Consider the following 7,640-nt stretch of genomic DNA (forward strand, 5'->3'; position numbering starts at 1 on the left):
TTTTTTTCCTTCTTTTCTGAGGTCTTCCTAGAAATTTGCAGGTGATGAAAGAAACCTTCATTCTAATAAAAGAATAGGCCAGCTTACTGATTGGAGAAAATTACATGAAGTTTTTTAATCAAAGTCTCTGTGGTCTGCTGTCTGATTTTCTAGGCCAGATGTCAAATGTTTTTCACTGATGTCGATGTTGAAGTAATCACTAAGCCAATTCCAAGAATGAGTAAGTGAGACTGTAATAACATTTCATTTCAGTATTATATAAGCTTTTTTCCCAGCTATGAACAAAGTAACAGGACCCCTCTGATTCAATATAATTACACAAACTATTACTTTGAAATTTGTGAGACAGTTTTATGTGTGATCAACTGCTCTATACATATATATGGGAGGCTTCAGTACAAAATGCAAAAACACATTTACAAAGTTTTATATTTTTAAACATTTACATTTAATTTAAAACATAATTACATTTTTTGTATTTAATCTATTTTATGAAGTTTATCTTTGCTACTGTGGTATTAACCAGTAATTTGAAAAGGCAAGAATTTGCTAGAAAAAAAAGACTTTGGTTTGCTGTTTAAAAATGGGGAGACAAAGCAGTAGCTGGCTCAATGGATGATGTACCTCAGTGAGTGAATATCAGCTGATTATTGTGGGACTGTGACATTAGATGAAATATTTTACTGTTTTTATGTATAATATGATAAAAATTGATCATAGGCATGTAGAGAATGAGTGTAGTAAAACTAACTCTGAACTTGAGGAAACATGATTTCTATAGCTGTCTCAAGAGGAAAATGGTGATATAATGGACCAAACAGGTATTTGTTTTCACAGGTAAATACAGAACCAAGCAAATCTAATATGAAGCTACTATGCAATGCCCAGAATAATCTTACTTTTTAGTTAAAGTATACATTAATATTAATACAAAAGGACTCAAGTCGCAGACTTGAGTCTACCTTTAGTAGTTAGAAACTGGTAGGAGGTTAACATTGCCTTTCACCACAGTTCCGATCTTTAATGAAAAGCCATTTTGATTGAACAGGTTCTGCTTTATCTGCTGCATATTTGGTGATCTGCTAGCTAACCTGTTTTATCAGTGAAGCCCTGGCCTGTTGTCTAGACAGTACTACTTGAGCTTTGCTATGGTGCTACAGTTTTATAACCAGTGATGACACTATGATGTTTTCATACCAGTCTTCTGAAAGGAAGTATGATTTATGCTCATTTTGTAGATATGGAATGGAGGCATGGAAATATTAATACAGATATGTGTTACTGTTTTCTAGTACACAGCCAGGACTGTTTTTCAGCATCCTTCAACTCACAGCACATTTCATTCAAATCTCAGCTTGCTGTGAAGTTACATACAGTTGTGATGTTACTTTCAGCATCTGCAACTTCTACACGTATTATCTGAGTACACAAATAGTACATATAGAAACCAAGGCCTCAGGAACATACGGAGTGCTGCCCCTCTTGTTGGGTGCACAGGGCATACCTAGCATTGCTGCTGGCTCCAGATGTAAAACTGCTCATCTATGTGATCTTACCCAAATAAAGCTGATTCTTGTAAGAGTTGGAAAGACTCCTCTCAAGGATGGGGGCACTGAATCTTTAAAGGAAAAGTCACTAGAACAGTTTAATGGGGTTGGGTGACCCTTGAAGTGACACCATGTTGTTTTTCCCCATGCTCATCTCAGAGGCAGTGGAATGCCTTTTGTTTGAAATTTCCCATATTTACTCAGCCTGACAGAGCTGCCCTACAGGAAAGCTTTCATTTCAAAAACAAAGTTTAAAGTCTGAAATATGTATCAGCATCCTGGTTTTGGCTGGGACAGGTTTAATTTTCTTCCTAGGAGCTGATTCAGTGCTGTGTTTTGGATTTAGTATGAGAACAGTGCTGATGCCCCACCGATGTTTTAGTTGTTGCTCAGTAGCACTTACCCTGATCAAGGACTTTTCAGTCTCTCATGTTCTGTCAGTGAGGAGGGGACACAAGAAGCCAGGAGTCAACAGAGACAAGACAGATGACCTGAACTAGCCAAATGGATATTCCATACCATACAATGTCATGCTTAGTATCTAAATGGGGGGAATTTTCCAGAAAAGTGCAATCACTGCTCAGGGACAGGCTAGGCATTGGTCGGAGGGTCGTGAGCAATTGTATTGTGCATCATTTCTTTTTACTTGGGTTTTATTTTTCCTTCTCTCTTATTCCTATTATTATTATCATACTATTTCTGTTATTTCTATTTATTATTTCTACTATCATATTTTGTTTTAATTATCAAAATGTTCTTAATGAGGAAACTTAGAGGGAAAAAAGAAGGCTTATAAAAGGTGAAAGCAAGGACAGGCGGCCTGGGAAAAATACAGGGATGCTGTCCGGGAAGCTAGGGACCAGGTTAGGAAAGCTAAGGCTCAGTTAGAATTAAACTTGGCTAAGGATATTAAGAATAACAGGAGGGGATTCTATAGTTACTCCAACTACTATTCTACAGTTATACTCCAAATAAAAGACAGACTAGGGACAACATGGGCCGTCTCCTGAAGCTATCAGGAGAACTGGCTACCATGGATTTGGAGAAGGCTGAGGCTCTTAACGACTTCTTTGCTTCAGTCTTCACTGGCAAACGCTCTGACTGCACCACCCAAGTCTTGGAAGGCAGACGCAGGGACTGTGAGAATGAAGACCTTGGGCCCACTGTAGGAGTGGATATGGTTCAAGACCATCTTAAAAACCTGAATGTGCACAAGTCCATGGGACCTGATGAAATCCATCTGCAGTTCCTGAAGGAGCTGGCAAATGAAGTTGCTAAGCCACTGGCCATCACAAATTGGAGAAATAATTTTGTAGTACAAACCTTCTAAAACTGTCAGGGCTTTCATCTGAGTAACAGTGGTCCCTAGGGACAGTTCTCAAACCTGGTTTAAGTCTACGAAGTACTTGAGAGGCCAGTGAGTGCAGGATTGAATATACACTACATTAAGTATAAAGGTTAACATCCGATTTATAGACCAACTTAGGTTCCAATGTAATAGCACAAGGCTTCAGTGGTCACTCAGCCCCTGGCCCTTGACAGCAACCCACAGTGAGCCCTACGTGTAGCCTGCCTACAGTTTTGCTGTGCTCTACCCAGCACCCCTTTCTAAGAATCCTGACTGATGGAAGAAATATATTGGAGATCCTTGAGTTTGGAGAAAGCACAAACGAGGCACGGTAACTGAAACTCGTGTCGTTTTATTAGTTACACTCCTGAGGGTAATTATCCAAGGTACGGGGAAGAAGAGAGAGAGGGGAAAAGAGGTTAAAAGTAAAAACAGTCACAACCCCGGATCCCGCGGCGGCCCGTGGATCTGCTGACGGTCCCCAGCAGTCAGCGGTGGGTGCGCGCACGGGCTCTTCAGTGACACCTCTGCAGCTGCAACCGCCGTGAGAGCCACCTTATGCCAATCACTTCTTTGGTGACGTCAGCGTTGCTGGGTGTGGCCGGGAGCTTCGCGCCCCTGACCCTGCTGCTGCTCGTCGGGTACCTGCAGTGGGCGCTGCTCGCAGCCAATCAGCGTCCGCCGGGCGGGAGCAGGAGCAGGAGCAGGAGGAGGAGGACGAGGACGAGGACGAGGACGAGGCGGGGGGAAAGGGGGCATTTGTGGCTGGCACTGAGGTGTGCTTAGCCCCGTAATGCACAGTCTCTGCGGCCACGACAGGCCTTGTACGGTCAGACATTTTGAACAGCAGGTAAAACTTAAGATTTTCTGAGACATCACAAAAAATGGCGGAGCTGAGTCCCACACAACTCAGACATGATCTTATGTTATACACCCATTTTATGATACACAAATTGTCCCATAAAACAGACAGCTTTGTGATTAAGACACAGGTTGAGGAGCTCCAAGGTTCAGTTATACCTCTCTGCTTTATTGGGCAAAAATATTTTCATCTGCTTAGCTACATTACCTAGGACAAAGAAATCTGTAGTGATTGATTTAGTCCACTGCACTTTGATAGTGTAATGCTGAACTAAATGCAAAATTTGGAGATCCATATGACTAGATACTATTACATAAACCAGCAGCTCCTCAGGACAGCTTCATTCACACTATTTGCATGTGCAGAGCAGTCTTTGCACACTCAGGTGTTGGTATACAGACCTGATTGCTCACAGCTTGAGCCCTAATGAAAAATATTAAGACTACACTTTCAGACTGGAACAAATGGGAAAATGAGCATCAAGGCTAAAACTGTTGAGGATACTAAGGATACATTCCAGGATCTGAGTGTGATTCCACTTACATGTACTTCATGATGAAGAATCTCATCCCTTTAAGGTTAATAAAAAATGACACACTCATTTTCCTGCCACTGTCAAAGACAAACACTCTAAGCCAAAATCTCTTGAAAATCATATCTAATATATCTCTTTCAATCATGTGAAAAAATCCAGTAAATAATCATTTTCATTATATATCAATTTTTCAATAATTTTATTGTCTCTTTACGTGATTGTTGGTAGATTATTTTCCTTTAATCTGTGTTTGAAATTGTTCACTCTTTTTTTGGTGAATTTTTGTTTCTCCATCATTTCTTATTTCAGTTGTTTTCTTAGCTACATAGGTCACTAGAGACTCATATAATTGTTTCTTACTCTCTGGTTGGATGTGTGAAATTGTAGATACAGAGCTTCTGATGTGAAAGCTTCTGGAAAATAAATACCTGCAATTGTTGAGAGTGCAGCATTAAAATATGTTTTATGAGATCTGCATGGTAATAAAAAGACACTTCAAGAAAGTATACGGGAAGAAAAACCCTGGTATGAAAACATCCCCAAATCATTTTTAATTTTGTGTAAGTATTTATGGAAACGTATTTGCTGTAGTGGGCTAGTACTTACATGAACAATATTTTGTCTTACTCTTCAGGGAACCAGAGAAATAATGCATAAGTAAATCCTTCCATAGTTACACTATTTCAATACTTTGAAGACAGGAATTGTTCAAAAGCTGATTATCATGACACAATCAAACATGTCAAACACACACCAGTGAAGGCAGACTGAATGTTTAAAATAGCACCAGTAAAAAGGTAGCCACATTCTTGTATTTAGCATCTCTAAAATATGGCTTTCAAAGTAGTACACGTGCTTTTGAAAGAACATTTTTACCTGATTCTTGGTAAGAAAGATGAAATACTGCTCTAAATGTAACCTTAATAAAGATTCCCATAGCCACAAAAATAAAGCTTTTGGTGACTGGGAGGTCACCAAAAGGAGGAAGATGACAGGACAGGTAGCTGACTCTCTGCTTACTGGTTCTGATCATTAAGATTCTTTTCCCATCTACTCTGTTTCCTCTCCTATCTGTAGCAGTAACATTCAGCAGCAGAACACTGGCTGTTCTGAGTGTGGACAATGGCAAATTTCCCACATGAGGCTGCAGATCTTTCTAGCTTTCCATGATCAGGACAGGAGCATGAGTTTAGTGACTCTTTCTTGCTGCTAAATGGAAAAGGCAAAAGCTTACTGAAGGAAGCTGGGACTGAAGAGGAGGAGGAGTAGTTTCCATTGAGAAAGCATGGGGAAATACAAGGTTGACTGCAGGCAGCAGGGTTTGGGACAGGCTATAAAGGGAAGAGAACAAAGCCAGCCTGTCATGTAGTGAAGCTAGAGTGCCTCAATCATAGAAGATAAAGTCAGGATTCCAGCAACTGAGGACTTTTTTTTTTTTAATTTTTTTTTTTTTCTCTCCATAAAGAGGTAATTTGTCAAAAATGTGTTCCCGCAGCCATACATACCAGACAAGAAGGGAATTTCTGGCTGAACACCTCTCTCGCAGCAGTGAAGCACCAAGCAACTGTGGCTACTTCCTCAGCTGCAGAAGGCCAACAGTTCAACTCTAAGGCAGAGCAGAAAATCAAATTCCTCCAGGACCACAAGAAAACTCATGAATCACTGGTCCATTGCCCATTCTGGGATGGATGAAGCGCTGTCTGGCTTGTCTGTTTGAGGGGGCTTGGATGTAAAACAGGAATGTCTCTAAATATCAGGACTTTTGTAGATGGGAAAACTGTGCTCAGCCCAAGTGCTGCCAGAATGTGGGTGGAAGAAAGGAATCTGTTTAAATAAAAGCTGTGTTTCTGAGAAAGAGGACAAGGAGTTTGATCTCAGTGGGGTACAAAAGCAAGAGACCAGTGGAAAAAAAAAAAAAATATTGAGATCATCAAGGTGTTAGAACAAAGAAAGAGAAAGTCCTCTTGTAGCATTTTATTGAAACTGTGCTTAGAGAGGGTCAAAATAGAAGATACATACTCGTAAAGATATATTCTTTATATTAGAAGTTTTAAGTGTGAACTGCAGACAGAGCAATAACCAAGAGGGCCAAAGGAGGAATAACATCCTAGTCCAAAAAAAAAAAAAATACAAGATATCAGTCTGAAACGGAAAAGCTAACAAGTCCTTGTTAACGAAATAAGGTGGATAAAATGAGGTACTAGATTTTGGAAAGGGCTCCTAAGACAAAGTTAGGAACAGTATCACTCTGTACTCTGGATTATGTGATAATGTCTGTCTGCTGGACTGACCCACACATAGAGTTGAGCTTTGCTATTTCCTTTTATTTGCACTGATGACATTGATGATACATCTTCCCCATGGGTGTATTTTCCAAAGTGACTCCTCCCCAGCTCCTGAAATACAGGCCTTTCTATTGCCAGGAATGAAGTCATAACTTACTGTCCTGGGAGCCTGGACAGCCCATTCTCACTGGCACTGCCACAGAGCTGTGCTACCATCACCTTTCAGGCCATTTTTGGTGACTTGTTTAACATGCTTATACCTTTTGGTGACCTGTTTAACCATGCCTATACCACAGGCACATGTTGGCTGTTTACTGCTACTTTTATGAGCTCTTTATGTGTCACTGTTACAGAAGGCTGGCTCATCTCACACAGCACACATTCCATCAGAAAGGCACCTTTGCTTACAGTAGCTGCAAAACTCATTTACACAGCCTGTTTTAGTCTATCACAGCAGCACTGTGTACTTTGCATTAAGTAAGGGACATGCTATTCTGGTTTCTTTGAAGATGTTGTGGAGAGTGGACTAGGCGTGCAATTCTGATCATGATCCCACCTTTTCCTTAGACAGAGTAATCAAAGCAATTCCTCTAATCCCTTCACAGAGACGAGAGCAGCTTAGCTTTGTTCATGACAATGGGTTGCTGGTTTTCAACTGGAGCTTTATTCATAAAATGACCTCTGTGGCAAGAGGACCCCTTGGGGGTGCAGCCTTGAAAATTTGGCACCCCAGTGGATTTGATACCTCTGCACTGTACTGCGACATTATTTCATTAACAGCTGAATGTTTGGTCGTAAGTAAGAACCACAAAGACTCAGCAGGTGTCTCACAGACTTGAATTCTATGCCTCATGCTTTGAGACAAAGATTCTTTGGTTAAGGATTTGGGTTTTCTTATGGGCTTCTCTAGGAAAAGATGGCTACAAACCACAAACATCTTGCTTTTAGCAATGTTATAGGGGAGATATTATACTTCCATAATATCTTCTTGACTTTGTGATAAAGAATAGTTAGATTGCCAACATGAATGGTGTTTTTAAATTAAACGCTCAGCTGATAGCTC

This window comes from Neopsephotus bourkii, unplaced genomic scaffold (genome assembly GCF_033783945.1).
Source record: "Neopsephotus bourkii isolate Nb327-2 ecotype Australia unplaced genomic scaffold, CSIRO-AGI_Nbou_v1 NB_1630, whole genome shotgun sequence".
NCBI classification, from domain to species: Eukaryota; Metazoa; Chordata; class Aves; order Psittaciformes; family Psittacidae; genus Neopsephotus; species Neopsephotus bourkii.